This window comes from Arachis ipaensis, chromosome B6 (assembly GCF_059453495.1).
Source record: "Arachis ipaensis isolate K30076 ecotype BB chromosome B6, ASM5945349v1, whole genome shotgun sequence".
Classification (NCBI taxonomy): Eukaryota; Viridiplantae; Streptophyta; class Magnoliopsida; order Fabales; family Fabaceae; genus Arachis; species Arachis ipaensis.
In genome coordinates this window covers 76,403,610-76,417,627 of record NC_142441.1, presented here as the reverse complement: position 1 = coordinate 76,417,627, position 14,018 = coordinate 76,403,610, and positions in this window count along the sequence as shown.

The window sequence follows — 14,018 nt, the reverse complement described above, 5'->3', positions numbered from 1 at the left end:
AAGCTCTGCACATCTGTGAGGCTCCATGAGAGCCCACTGTCAAGCTATTGACATTAAAGAAGCGCTTGTTGGGAGGCAACCCAATGTTTATTTATCTAATTTTCATTGTTTTTCATGTTTTATTAGGTTCATGATCATGTGGAGTCACAAAATAAATATAAAAATTGAAAACGGAATCAAAAACAGCAGAAGAAAAATCACACCCTGGAGGAAGACCTTACTGGCGTTTAAACGCCAGTAAGAAGCATGTTTTGGGCGTTTAACGCCAGAACAGAGCATGGTTCTGGCGCTGAACGCCAGAAATGGGTAGCATCTGGGCGTTTGAACGCCAGAAATGCACCCTGGAGAAGAGCTGGCGCTGAACGCCCAGAACAAGCATGGTTCTGGCATTCAACGCCAGAAATGGGCAACAAATGGGCGTTGAACGCCCAAAATGGGCACCAACCTGGCGCTGAACGCCCAGAGTTGTGTGCAAAGGCATTTTACATGCCTAATTTGGTGCAAGGTTGTAAATCCTTAAGCACCTCAGGATCTGTGGACCCCACAAGATCACCTCAGGATATGGGGACCCCACAGGATCCCCACCTACCTCCACTCACTTCTTCTCACCCCCTCTTTCACACAATCCCATAAACACTCTTCCCCAAAACCCCTCACCAATCACCTCAATCTCTCTTCCCCATCACCTATTCACCACTCACATCCATCCACTCTTCCCCATAAACCTACCTCATAAACTCCACCTACCTTCAAAATTCAAAATCAATTTCCCACCCAACCCCACCCTATATGGCCGAAACTTAACCCCCCTCCCTTCCCTATATATAGCCCTCCATTCTTCTTCATTTTCACACAACACAACCCTTTCTTTCCCTTCTTGGCCGAAACACACCTCCCCCCTCTTCTCCATATTTTCTTCTTCTTCTTCTTCATCTAATTCTTTCTTTTCTTGCTCGAGGGAGAGCAATATTCTAAGTTTGGTGTGGTAAAAGCATAAGCTTTTTGTTTTTCCATTACCATTGATGGCACCTAAGACCGGAGAATCCTCTAGAAAAGGGAAAGGGAAGACAAAAGCTTCCACCTCCGAGTCATGGGAGATGGAAAGGTTCATCTCCAAAGCCCATCAAGACCACTTCTATGATGTTGTGGCCAAGAAAAAGGTGATCCCCGAGGTCCCTTTCATGCTCAAGAGAAATGAGTATCCGGAGATCCGACATGAAATCCAAAGAAGAGGTTGGGAAGTTCTAACAAACCCCATCCAACAAGTTGGCATCTTAATGGTTCAAGAGTTCTATGCCAATGCATGGATCACTAAGAACCATGATCAAAGTAAGAACCCGAATCCAAAGAATTACATTACAATGGTTCGGGGGAAATACTTAGATTTTAGTCCGGAAAATGTGAGGTTGGCGTTTAACTTGCCTATGATGCAAGGAGATGAACGCCCCTACACTAGAAGGGTCAACTTTAATCAAAGGTTGGACCAAGTCTTTATGGACATATGTGTGGAAGGAGCTCAATGGAAGATTGACTCCAAAGGCAAGCCGGTTCAACTAAGAAGATTGGACCTCAAGCCTGTGGCTAGAGGATGGTTGGAGTTCATCCAACGCTCCATCATCCCCACTAGCAACCGATCTGAAGTTACTGTGGATCGGGCCATCATGATCCATAGCATCATGATTGGAGAAGAAGTAGAGGTTCATGAAGTCATCTCCCTTGAACTCTACAAAATAGCCGAAAAGCCCTCTCCTGGGGCAAGCCTAGCTTTTCCTCATCTTATCTGCCATCTATGTTACTCAGCTGGAGCTTCCATAGAAGGAGACATTCACATTGAGGAAGAGAAGCCCATCACTAAGAAAAAGATGGAGCAAGCAAGAGAGCCCATTCATGGAGCTCAAGAGGCGCAGGAAGCTCATCACCATGAGATCCCGGATATGCCTCATATGCATTTTCCTCCACAAAACTATTGGGAGCAAATCAACACCTCCCTAGAAGAATTAAGTTCCAACATAGGACAACTAAGGGTGGAACATCAAGAGCACTCCATCATCCTTCATGAAATAAGAGAAGATCAAAAAGCAATGAAGGAGGAGCAACAAAGACAAGGAAGAGACATAGAAGAGCTCAAGGACATCATTGGTTCCTCAAGAAGGAAACGCCACCATCACTAAGGTGGATTCATTCCTTGTTCTTATTTCTTCTGTTTTTCGTTTTCTATGCTAAGTGCTTATCTATGTTTGTGTCTTCATTACATGATCATTAGTAGTTAGTAACTTTGTCTTAAAGTTATGAATGTCCTATGAATCCATCACCTCTCTTAAATGAAAAATGTTTTAATTCAAAAGAACAAGAAGTACATGAGTTTTGAATTTATCCTTGAACTTAGTTTAATTATATTGATGTGGTGACAATGCTTCTTGTTTTCTGAATGTATGCTTGAACAGTGCATATGTCTTTTGAAGTTGTTGTTTAAGAATGTTAAATATGTTAGCTCTTGAAAGAATGATGACAATGAGACATGTTATTTGATAATCTGAAAAATCATAAAAATGATTCTTGAAGCAAGAAAAAGCAGCAAAGAACAAAGCTTGCAGAAAAAAAAAATAGGCGAAAAAAATAGAAAGAAAAAGAAAAAGCAAGCAGAAAAAGCCAAAAGCTCTTAAAACCAAGAGGCAAGAGCAAAAAGCCAATAACCCTTAAAACCAAAAGGCAAGGGTAAATAAAAAGGATCCCAAGGCTTTGAGCATCAGTGGATAGGAGGGCCTAAAGGAATAAAATCCTGGCCTAAGCGGCTAAACCAAGCTGTCCCTAACCATATGCTTGTGGCGTGAAGGTGTCAAGTGAAAACTTGAGACTGAGCGGTTAAAGTCAAGGTCCAAAGCAAAAAAAGAGTGTGCTTGAGAACCCTGGACACCTCTAATTGGGGACTTTAGCAAAGCTGAGTCACAATCTGAAAAGGTTCACCCAATTATGTATCTGTGGCATTTATGTATCCGGTGGTAATACTGGAAAACAAAGTGCTTAGGGCCACGGCCAAGACTCATAAAAGAGCTATGTTCAAGAATCATCATACTGAACTAGGAGAATCAATAACACTATCTGAACTCTGAGTTCCTATAGATGCCAATCATTCTGAACCTCAATGGATAAAGTGAGATGCCAGAACTATTCAAGAGGCAAAAAGCTATAAGTCCCACTCATTTGATTGGAGCTATGTTTCATTGATAGTTTGGAATTTATAGTATATTCTCTTCTTTTTATCCTATCTGATTTTCAGTTGATTGGGGACAAGCAACAATTTAAGTTTGGTATTGTGATGAGCGGATAATTTATACGCTTTTTGGCATTGTTTTTAGTATGTTTCTAGTAGGATCTAGTTACTTTTAGGGATGTTTTCATTAGTTTTTATGTTAAATTCACATTTCTGGACTTTACTATGAGTTTTTCTGTTTTTCTGTGATTTCAGGTATTTTCTGGCTGAAATTGAGGGACTTGAGCAAAAATCAGATTCAGAAGTTGAAGAAGGACTGCAGATGCTGTTGGATTCTGACCTCCCTTCACTGAAAATGGATTTTCTGGAGCTACAGAACTCAAAATGGCGCGCTTCCAATTGCTTTCGAAAGTAGACATCCAGGGCTTTCCAGCAAACTGGCGTTCAACGCCAGCTCTCTGCCCAATTCTGGCGTCCAGCGCCAGAAACAAGTTGCAAAGTGGAGTTCAACGCCCAAACTGGCACAAAAGCTGACGTTCAACTCCAGAAAGAGCCTCTGCACGTGTAACATTCAAGCTCAGCCCAAGCACACACCAAGTGGGCCCCAGAAGTAGATTTATGCATCAATTACTTACTTCTGTAAACCCTAGTAGCTAGTTTATTATAAATAGGACCTTTTACTATTGTATTAGACATCTTGGAATATCCTGGATTGTATTCTGATCCTGTGATCACGTTTTGGGGGCTGGCCATTCGGCCATGCCTGGACCTTTCACTTATGTATTTTTAACGGTAGAGTTTCTACACTCCATAGATTAAGGTGTGGAGCTCTACTGTTCCTCAAAGATTAATGCAAAGTACTACTATTTTCTATTCAATTCATCTTATTTCGCTTCTAAGATATTCATTCACACTTCAACCTGAATGTGATGAACGTGACAATCATCATCATTCCTTATGAACGCGTGCCTGACAACCACCTCCCTTCTACCTTAGATTGAATGAGTATCTCTTAGATCTCTTAATCGGAATCTTCGTGGTGTAAGCTAGAATGATGGCGGCATTCAAGAGAATCTGGAAAGTCTAAACCTTGTCTGTGGTATTCCGAGTAGGATTCAATGATTGAATGACTGTGACGAGCTTCAAACTCACGAGTGCTGGGCGTAGTGACAGACACAAAAGGAGGGTGAATCCTATTCCAGCATGATCGGGAACCTCAGATGATTAGCCGTGCCGTGACAGGGCATCTTGGACCATTTTCACAAGAGGAGGGGATGTAGCCACTGACAACGGTGATGCCCTTGCATAAAGCCAGCCATGGAAAGGAGTAAGACTGATTGGATGAAGACAGCAGGGAAGCAGAGATTCAGAGGAACGAAAGCATCTCTACACGCTTATCTGAAATTCTCACCAATGATTTACATAAGTATTTCTATCCTTCTTTTATTACTACATTTCGAAAACTACATAACTATTTTATATCCGCCTGATTGAGATTTACAAGGTGACCATAGCTTGCTTCATACCAACAATCTCCGTGGGATTCGACCCTTACTCATGTAAGGTATTACTTGGACGACCCAGTGCACTTGCTGGTCAGTTATGCGAAGTTGTGAAGATATGTTTAGACCATGGTTCTGTGCATCCATTTTTGGTGCCATTGCCAGGGAATCAATTTCGAACAACAATTCACAACCTGAGTAACAATTTCGCATACCATGCGTACGCACAACCGGATGCGCATGCAAACGTCTTGTTTCCCTCTCTGTTCGGAGCACTCGCATACCTTGTGCGAGCACGCACACCCCCTGTTTCGCTTTTTTTGTGTACGTACAAGTGCTGTTTTGGGCAAAATTTTTATTGCACTTTCAATTAAGCCCTAACGCACTTCCCTCCTACTCCATCCCTATCTTCTCTTTCTTTTACTTTATTTTCTACTTGTTTTACTTCATTTTCATTGCATCTCATTTTTGTTTTTTTAATTATATTTGTTTTGCTTTAAGTTATTTATTAGGTAAATAAATTGCAAGTGTTTGCTTGTTGTTTGATTGGGTTGCTTGTTGATTGAATTTCATCGATGCACTTGTACTTTACCTTCAATTACTAGCACCTACTTGGATTTGCACATTAGATTTTGTTGCATATTAGGTGAAACTTTTATGAGTGCAGATGGAATTTATTGAAGTGAATTGAATTGCTTGTTCAATATGGATTTTAATTCAATATAATCACATCACAAGGTATTTGCTCCTTGTTAATGCTTTGCTTTTGTTTGAGTTGACTTGGCTTAATTCTTATCAAGACTTGTCACTTTTTGTAACAAACACCTTAACCATGTGATTATTTGATTACTCCTAAGGATGAATAAGTAATTTTCTTTTCATCATTGCATTGGTTATTGTTTGTTGTGCTATTTTATATCAATCTTGCTCTTTCACTTGCACACCTTCAATATCCAATATTTCCTAAATTAAATTCACTCTTGTTGTAATTGCCTAAGCTTGCATGTATTTAAGTGATACTTATTCATTTCTTGCATCTTAGGCCATTTAATTTAGGAACTCATTCTTACTTTTTGATTGTGTGGATGCCATTTTAACCGGCCATTGTGTGTATTCTGGCCGCGTGCACACTTGGAATACACACATGGCTCATCATTTCATCATACCACACAACTATGCAAACTTCCTCAATTAGATGCTTATTTACTCTCTCCTTTACCTTTTTGTGCTACTTCCTCATAAAGGCAAGGAGCCGGGAGAGGAGGAGGAAACCGAGGAGGGAGACGCCAAGCACACATTGGAGTTGGCAATTTCCACACAACCCAAGCCCCCATATCCGCCAGCTGAAAGTGGAGGAGCGTAAAGCTTTATTTCCCCCGGATCTTGTTCATGCATGGAGGACAGTGCAACGCTTAAGTGTGGGGGAGGATTCGTCATTTTGAGGCGTAAACTTTCTTTTCCGGACACTTTGCACTTTATTTTTTATTTTTTTATTAGGTTTCTTGTATATATTTGGAATATTTTTTACCATTGCATTGCGTTTTCTTTTGGTATATATATCATAGTTTATATCTAGCTATTGCATGTTGCATTTTGCATCCTTTTTCTTAGTATATATTTTACAGATATGGATTGTGATTGGATGATGTGAATAGCATATGCCTAGTTTATCTTGATCCTAATTGTTCATGTTAGTTTTTGCATTGTCGAAAATTAGGAAGAGAACTAGAAAAATTTTGAAAATTTGCATCCATCATAACATCATACATACATACAGGAAATAAATTTTGGTGAAAAATAACAAAGATTTTCAAGAATTTTGTTTTAAGGGCATTCTATTGAATTGATTTGGAAAATTGTTTTTACACTTGCTTGAATGATTTTTATGGGACATAAAAGAGGAAAGAACAAATACTTGTGAGTTTTTGAGCTTTAATGTGTGGTTACAATTTATAACCACAATTTTGTTCATTGTGTGCTATATCTCTTCTATGATTGTGATCTTGGTTTTGCTTGATTCTTTATTTCCAATGTTTGATGTTTTGAACGTATTTAGCATGATTGAGGCCATTTTTGAATTAAACTCACTCTCACATATGGACTTACCATTGCATCTACCTTTGTTAACCCATTTTGAGCTTTTTAATCCACTTTGTTCTAATTGTTAGCACATCACAAACCTAAGTGGAAAACCATGAATTACCTTGAATTGCATATTTGATTAGCTTAGGTTGAGGAATGTGTGTCATTTAAGTGTGGGGGAAATTTTGGGAAGCATTGGTAGAGAAAAATTTTGTTTTGGATAATTATTGAAAAATTGGAAAAAAATGGGTGCACACTCATGTATCAATTTGCTTTAACCATATGCATTTGTCATAGAAAAAAGAAAAAAAATAGAAAAAAATAAAATAAAAGAAAAATATCGTAATAAGATGGGACAAAAGTTATCCCAAAGAAAAAAATGAAAATGAATGAATAAGAAATGCATATGTGTTTTGAATAGAAACTAAGGCATGAACATGTGTGTAAAAAGAAGTAATGGGTAGCAAGGATGCATTGTTGTGATTTGACTGATATAGGTTGAGTTAGATACTTAAGCTAATCAAAGATTCAATCTTTTAGTCCACATAGCCATATATCCATCTTACCCTTACCCCAACCCCATTACAACCTTCTAAAGACCTCATGATACTTGCAATCATACATCAAATACTTGTTGATTGTTAGATGAAAAGCAATTCCTTGAAAGCATAATTAGTGGAGATTTGAGTGAATTGACCCTAAAAACCGAGTGATGAGAGTATATACACACCTAGTGAGGATTCGATCACTCAATTCTATGTCTCCACCCTTCTTATCATGCATTCTTGCAAGTTGCTTCATTTTGAAACTTGAATCAATTCTCTAGATTTTGCTTGCATTAAGCTACTTCTTTGCTTTGCCCCAAATATTTATACATGTGCTTGGAATTTGATTATTGCTTTCACCAAATCAGTAGGACATTATAGATAGATAGATAGATAGATATAGTATATACATACATGCATGCACATAGGTAGTTGCATTCAATAAGTTGTTTCCCTTTTGACCATTCTCCTTGTGGGTTTAGCATGAGGACATGCTATTGTTTAAGTGTGGGGGAATTGATGAGTTCATATTTTCCGATATATTTTAGCCTGAATTTGATGGATTTCATCATATAAACTCACACTTATTCACCAAAATAGCATACTTTTACGTTTGATCCCTAAATTGAACCTAAATGTGAAAACATGCATTTTTGTGCTTAAATTGAGCAATTTAATCCCACTTTTACTCCATTCTATGCCATGATATGTTTCTTGAGTGATTATAGGTCCTAGATGCAAGAATAGTTTGGTAGAAGTGGAAGAAAGCATGCAAAAAGGGAGAAAACATGAAGAAAATAATGGAGAAAAGCATCTCAGCTTGTGCCCATGCACAGCCTCTGTGCCCACGCATAGAATGGAAAATCAGCACCTGTGCCCATGCACAGGTCTGTGCCCACGCACAAGGCAGGGTAAAAATCAGGACCTGTGCCCACGCACAGGCTGTGCCCATGCTCAGGGTAGAATGGAAATCAGGACCTGTGCGTTTGCACAGGTCTGTGCCCACGCACAGGAGGAAAATCAGCAAGTGTACCCATGCACAGACCTATGCGTCCGCACAGGTACCAGCGCATGCCTCCATTAAAAAGTAACGTACTACGAGTTTTGGGGCTCTTTTGGCCCATTTTTGGAGGCTTGGATGCTGAAATCAAAGGCTATATGAAGGAAACTTGATGCCATATGAAGAGAGCCATCTTAGAATAGGAAAACATATAGTAGGAGTAGGAGTAGTGTAGATTTGGAAATTCTCTCTCAGGGATTTAATTAGGGTTTGTAGAATTTTATACTTCAAGTTTGATTTTGAATTCTAGCAATTGCATTGTAAGTATTTCTTTAATTACTCTTTCAATTATACTACTTGTTCTACACTTTCATATATTTTACTTTATCTTGTCAATATTCATATAGTTTTGCAATTTTTAATTCATAGTTGTTTAATTTGATGTTTGATGATAATTTTATGCTTGTTGAGTTGCTTTGGTTGCTTGTTATCATTTATGTTTCATAGCTTTCATTATTTTTCCAATTTTGCCATGTTTTATGTTTATGCCCTCTATGTGTTTGATGAAATGCCAATTTTGATTATGGGGTAATTTTCACCCCTTGGCTTTGGGAAAATGAGTTTATGAATTACTAGAGCCATAATGTCCAACATTTAGTGGTAATTCTTGGGAAGTTAGTTGATTCTTGTTTCCATTAAAGCTATCCTTTAATCAACTAGTTTGGTAAGTTGGTTAGAACTTATGGATTAAGGTCACTTATGCTTGTTTGACTTACTCCTTGATGTTTGGGATTAACTAGGCGAGATTAACTCATGATAATTGTTATAGTTGTAGTTATGGCAAGGAAGGATTTCATAACTCATCCCAACTCAAGGTTTCTTTTATGTTTTGACCACTTTTCAACCTCTTTATAGTTTTACTTGTTTATATTACATACATAGTTCTTTTATTCCTTTATTGCTTTGTTAATTACAATTTTATCTAGTTCTTTTATCTCTTTATTTATTCACTTCAATCATTGAAACCCCTTGCTTTTCACAACCAAAATTGTGTGCACTTGTCAGTGTTAATTCCTAGGGAAGAGGAGCTGAGGTTGAAAGACTCTCGGTTTAGATTAGAAATTGTAAACTTTGATCGAGCATTACTTGTTGGTTGAGAACTATACTTGCAACGAGGTTATTTCTCCTTTACCGAGAAGGAATTCTTAACCGACAATTTTGCTCGCATCATGAGCGTACAGCCACCAAGGTTCCTCAGAGCGGCTTCTACTGGCCAACGCTCTTTAAGGACTCTTGGGCATTTTGTCTGTGTAAGAACCCGATTTTCAGTAAACAGATTTTTCTGGCTCTTTTAAAATTTATTTTACAAAATTTTGAACCACGGCCTAATAAGAAATAATGAGGCTGGCCCAATGGTTAAAAAAAAGAAAAAAAAAAGAAGAAGAAGAAAAAAGAAAGAAAAAAATAAAAATTGAAAAGAAAATGATCATTAATATGGTCAAAATTGACTCTATGAGGGTAATTAATCCCCCTAATTCAAGTTTGACTAGTAAATAATAAATATTATCTTATTGTTGGTTTATTTTCCTTACTAGAGAGTTTTTGAGCCAGGAATTTACTTTTAATGACGATTTTGCGTTCGCCGAGAAAAACTCTTCTAACCGAAAATTTCGAAACCGGTGGTAAAAATAATTGTGAAATGAATAATTGTGTCCCAAGATTAATATTAGCCATTCATTTATGATTTATTTCTATAAGAATAAATCTTAGCCATTAATTATTTTACCATACGGTAAAATTTACTTCGAACTGAAGTTCTGACTAGTATTCCGCAAACGACCCCTAGAGACTCCAAATCTTTTTACTTGCCACCCAAGTAACTTGTTTCTCCTTCTTAGCCTCTAAGCCAAGACTATCTTAGCCTTTCACTCCTCTCTACTATGCATTTAACCTCGAGTAACTAACTGTGGTTAATTGCGGATAAGCTCGACATGCAGGCGCTGACTAAGCTTCCTCGTTTTCACGCTCCTTATTCATTGAAGTCCAGTCCTTGACCACAAAAATTCCTTCCCCTTTTTCCATCATAAATTCAGCAAGACTTTGATTTTTTATTTAAGGAAGCATTGGCCACAAAATTCACAAAATACTTTACACATTTTTACACTCTTTTGACCGAATTCTTGAGAGAGAAAGAGAGAAAATTTTTGCACCTATTCTCTGCATCCCAGCCCCTATTTTAACTCTTCTTCCATTGTTCTTCGTATGTTCTTCAAGGACTCAAACCATACAAGAAAAAACTATTGCCCATTTTCGCTAATCCTTACGTTTATACCGAAATTTCAGCTAGGTAAACTCTTGTTCTTTCTCCTTTCCTTTTCTATTTTTAAAACAGTAGCTATGATGAGTTCGTACTCTCCTCCATGTATAGAGAACTCCTCTTGAAGCATCCACGGAGTACACCTAAGGAGTTAGAGAGATTCGAGCTCAAAGTGGTTGAATTTTGATGTTTTTGCGACACTTTCGTTCAAAAACCAAACTGCATCATCACTAGCTGTGCTTCTGCCCTTGTGTGCACGATTTCTAGTGTGTCAAAGATTTAATAACTGAATTATATAAGAGATAAGGGTTAGGATTAATTAGAATATGTTTGTGCTTGCTTTCCGTGTTTATATGAGCCACTTTGTGGTGATTTTGTGCTTAATTTTTAATTCTGAAGATTCAGTGATGCTTCTACATTTTTAGAATGTTATTTGAGTGGTATATGAAGCTTATTTGCCTCCGGGAAATGTGTGGGATGGTCAAAAATTATATGGAGCACTTTGGGTTTAAGTTCCAAGCTTTAAAAGTCACTAAAAGTGGATAAAAATGAAAAACTGCACCCCTAAAAATCCAGCCAATAAATGATCATGAAAGTCACATGTATAAGGGTTTGAAAACTGATTTTAATCCTATGAAACAAAGGTGTAAAAGTAAAAAAGGTGTTATGGTCAATTTTGGGTAAAAAGAGGGTGAAAATGTAATTTAAATGAAAAATAAATAAAATTCTGAAATTAGTATTGTTAAGGGTAAAATATTAATTATATAACTTAATTGGGTGAAAATTATAATTAGAATAAAGTTTCAGGCCTAAATAAAAGCTTTAGAAAAAAATAGAAGTAAAATGGTAAAAAGTGATAACTAGAATAAGTAAATAAATTAATAAAGGGTAAAATGATCTTTCAGGTCTCTAAGGGTAGAATTGTGATTAATTAAAAGTATTATGGATAATTTGATCATAGAAAAATATTAGGATTAATCCGGTAATATTTTGACGCTAAATCAGGTTAAACGGTAAAACTAGAGTACTTAGGGGTATATTAGTAATTTTAGGCATAAAGTCAAATAAAAAAATTATTAATTAACTTAATGGAAGGTAAGAAAGTCATTTAATAAAAATATGAATGTGGAATGATAAAGTATTAACACTAGTGGTGAAAGCGTCACTAAAAGTCTAAAGAAAACGGTAAAAGAGAAGTCATGTACAAAAGAAAAAAAATTGAAAATATATAAACGTACTAAGGTAAAACAGTAAAAGTGACAAAGACTAAGATTTAAAGAGCAGAGACCGGGAACAAGTTATTTAAAAAGAAGGGCAGAGAAGTCCCTTAGATATAAAGTTTATTGAGATGTGCCGCGGGAAAAGAACTGTAAACACCAAGGTGCTAGAGGTTGTTAGGAGGTGGGTATTACCCGCTGAATGCTAAAAATATGTTTCCCCTTTGTGCGTATATTATGGCATCAAGCTTTGTGACGATTGCCTGTTGTCACGGACAGGTGGCATGTTCAACCACATCGACACGTATACACGGACGGACGCAATTGGGAAACTATATCTAGGACTAGTTCCTAGGTAATGTCGGGTTGCGGGTAGTCAACCGACGCATGAGCTCATGGCCTGCATAGGATTAGGCATGAATCATACTTGGTTGCTGCATTATCTATGTTTGTGGTTGCTTACTTGTACCTGTGATTGTATTTTGTCTCTGCTTTCTGTACTTTGTGTTTGTTTACTAGTCTGCTATATACTTGTGCTTGTACTTGTTTGTGTGACTTACCGACCTAACTGCTTGAAGTCTTACACTCAGACTGTGGAACCCCATAGAATTCCTGTGTAGTACCCTGCTGCGAACCTTAGGTTCTTACCCCTTACTTTCCCATTCCGCGGATGCAAACTGGCGAGATATTCTTTGAGTTTCCAGCCTTGGGACTAGCGAGCAGTAGTAGCATTACCGGAGGGTCAAAGCGACTTCTCTTACTTCCACACTGTACTTCCATTTTTCTTCAGCTACCCGGGATCAATGACTAGCAGTAGTTATAATAATAGCAGACTAGCAGTGGTAGTAGTAGTAGGAGTAGTCTTTGCACTCGCTCTATATAGACTTTTAGAGGGCTAGGTGATTTTGTAAATAACTATGTAAACAAGTTAGAATGGATCCCAGACTAGAGCGACTCTTGTGAGTCGAGGCCTATTAGTATAAATATAGAGTCTGTAAATATTTTTATGAATAAGCAATGACGTAACCTGGTGTGTATTATGATGTACTAAATGAGCCTTCGAGCATATATGTATGATATTACTTTGTTTATGTATTTTCTATGCATCATGTATATATTATCTATTTAACTATTATCTATTTCATTATATCTATTTATCTGACATGCGATCTCGACTAGCGCTACAGGCTCATATGTATATATTTAATATAAGGTCTAGAGTCTCTAAGGAAAGTCGTGAAGCAGCACTTGGCGGCTAGCATTGGTCATGACATGCTAGAAGCCGGGTCATTACAAACGGCATCAGAGCAGTTCGTCCTTGGTAGAGCCTGGGGATGCACTGACCATGCTTCAATTGATGCTTTACTTGTGTATTTCCATGCTGCTATGGTATTTCTGATGATACAGTTTGCATGATAGTCTGTGAGCATTCATTTTGGAAATGTTAGCACTTAAACTGGATATATTAAGACTAATCACCTTAATGTTGATCATTTGGTGTTAATAGGACCTCAATGTCTGCAAACAGGCGTAGCCCCCGTCAATCGAGTCTAAATTCCGAGCTGGCATTTCACCTGTCTGCCTTGTTGGAATCTATGAACGTAATGGCTACAGCTGTGCGCGATTCCATTGCTGCAACCAACATAGCTATAGAAAGAATGGAACAACAGCAGGGGAACAGTAATGGGAACAGCCATGGAAATGGAAATGGATTGGAAAACAGCATACCCAAGGGAATAGGCCAATGACTTTGGCATCTTTCCTTAAAGTTAATACTCCCAATTTCTCTGGAACTACCAACCCAACCGGGGTAGATGATTGGTTTCGTGCCATGAAACGGACTCTAAAGGTGCAACATGTCCCTAGAGGACAACAAGTGGAGTTCGACACTTACATGCTGAAGGGAGATGCGCAACATTGGTGGAAGTGTATTAAGTTTGAGGGAGGTCTCAGGGAGGAGCTGTTAGCCTTAGTGGGTCCAATGGAGATCAAGATCTTTGCTGAATTAGTCAATAAGAGTCAACTGGTATAGGAATGTTCAAAGAAGTTGGCAGTTGTACGAGCAAATCGTCGAGAGGCTGCACAACATAGTTTCGATCGGAAACTAGCCCCTCGGGGTAGGGATTTTAAATATTACGGACAGC